Source organism: Lucilia cuprina, chromosome X (genome assembly GCF_022045245.1).
Source record: "Lucilia cuprina isolate Lc7/37 chromosome X, ASM2204524v1, whole genome shotgun sequence".
Taxonomy (NCBI): domain Eukaryota; kingdom Metazoa; phylum Arthropoda; class Insecta; order Diptera; family Calliphoridae; genus Lucilia; species Lucilia cuprina.
Window position 1 is genome coordinate 5160605 of NC_060949.1, and position 2543 is coordinate 5163147.

The window sequence follows — 2543 nt, forward strand, 5'->3', positions numbered from 1 at the left end:
TTTTCATCTCTTTAAAACGTACGACCGTCACGTTCGTCACAATGGAAATGCCCATATTTAAAATAAATATGAGCAAAACTGGGCAAAAAATATTTGCTAATAAATATCTGCCGATCCTTGCACTACGGTAATCCTGAACCAAAACTGGAACACAGGCCGGAACTGCAATGCCTTATCTACTTTCTGTTCCAGATCCAAACTGGAAGTGAACTGTCTTACCGACTTTGTGAAGACACCTGCACTGATTAACCCAGTTAGCCGATGTACTGACCGGAAACACACTGCCTTACTATATACTTCCGTTTTAAGGACCAAACCGGAAGTGTACTGCCTTATCGACTTACCAAAGTCACCAACATGTCTGGAAACACCAGCAAACCGCAATACACACCTGACAATACCGCATTCCCAGACAACACCGCAACTGGTAACACTAATAATCCGGAAAATTACACGTGGCAACACCAAAAACGCCGGCAAAAGTTTGACCTTCGAGCCGGAATATCACCTTGAGACTCCGCTGAACAGGGGAGTCTCAATTCAATATCACACACACGCACTAATATATCAAAACGTACACGTGTACACAATCCTATTCTTCCAGCAACCAAGTTTTATAATCTGTTTGTATCTGCGAAATTCACAAAAATATCACCGAAATATCACAACCACCGAACACCAAAAATTCCAAGCTTCGAGATGAGCTACCTCTTTTCACTTAATTGGAACGATAACGCAATCAAAATCACCCGCGAGTTTATGTTTGCAATAAACACGTCTGTTTATCACAAAATACAAAGGTAGAAGGAGGCGGTGCGGTCGGTGAGGTAATGTGGTAATGCAATTCGACGGGTAAGGCAGAAACTTCCGGTTGCTAACTGAATATTAAGGTACAAGGAGAGTGGTGATGTCCGGTAAACAGTTCCATGGTCGCTAAGGCTAATCCCAGGCATTGAATATGGATTTCAACTACATTTACTTTTTGCAGCTCTTATGCAGTGAAGTGCGAATTGGGCAAGCTATATGTGTCCGGGGTGCTACTTTTGCACTTTTTCAGGAGCCGTATACCTCGGGTGCCCGCATAAGGGGTTTATCGAGGGGTTTACAGACGTTTTCGGACAAAGGGGGGAATGCGGCGTTATTGTGTGTGACAGTGACTTAGACTACACAGTTTTAAGTAGCAGCCAGTTAGGTATTTGCATCTCCGTCGAAAGTAGTTTCGGTAGGTTGACCCTGGTTAGCGTATACTTTAGGTTTGGTTATCCATTGGAACCGTACTTAAGTAATTTGGATTCGGTGATACTCCTTGCGAGTAGTTGTTCCCATGGGTACCAGTGATATTGACGTTACAGCTGCCAATGGTGCAGCGATGACTGGAGTGTAGGTGACCATAGGCTCTTTCAGTTTACAGTCTCTTGCAGAGAACGAACTGTTAGGACAGACCAGACTCGACGTCTCGACGTGGTTGGAGGATCTAGAGACATCATGGCACTGCTTTGGAAGTGTCTGATGGACCAATAGTGACAAAGGGCGGATAACGTATGATTTCATACGTGGCGTTCGTACACGAACACCCATAATTTAGCTTCGGCAATTGTTTGGGTTTCATACTGACGGGACATTTTTGAATAAGAAAGGTCTGTCCGAAACCGCGGACGGACAGACAGCGTGTCCCCTGTACTGTGACTTTAGGGAGTAAGTATGCATATTACTCGGACCGGAGAAAATTGGGAGTACAGTAGGGCTTTAGAGGATGATAGAACTGTTGCTACTTTGGGTGAATATGCTAGGCAGATATTCAACAGGAGGAAGACTGACGTTAGTGGAGGCAACCCCTAATGCGGTTAGCCGTTGGTGTCGTGCATTCTCGGCACGCTAGCTTGGCCTAATTTTGCGGATTATACTCACCCGGTGTCAAGGCGCTCACGTTAAACACGGACAAATATGTCACTATCTACTATTTCGGCCGACGTCGCTATAAACAGTTCAGCAAGGTGAAGTGTTGGACTCGTGAACTGAATCTCTATACGAGTGGAGAGACTTTGTACGGGACAATAGAGATGACCCTTAGGATGCGGTTTACCGTAGCTTAAGGGGAAGACGGACTTGGAATCCATTCATGTTGGCGATGCTGTATAGTCAACATAGGGCGATTTCATGAGTCTTTTTATCTTATAAGGATTTGAAATAAATGACATCTACACACACGCGTGTACATCTTTTTCTATATACAGTGTTGTTGTTGCTTTTTTGACAATTTTTTGATGAAATTTTCAGAGGTTGTCTCGGATTTTTGCTCATATCTCCGTTATTTACCGACCGATTTTGCTGATTTTAAATAGCGATCTTCTCGAAAGCATGTCTAATAGAATTATTGAAGATTCGGATCTCACCGATATCTGAGGTCCTCTAAAAACTGATTTCAACAGACAGACGGGCGGACAGACAGACGGACATGGCTTAATCGATTCCGCTATCTATAAGGATCCAGAATATATATACTTTATAGGGTCGGAAAATTATATTATAGAAATTACAAACGG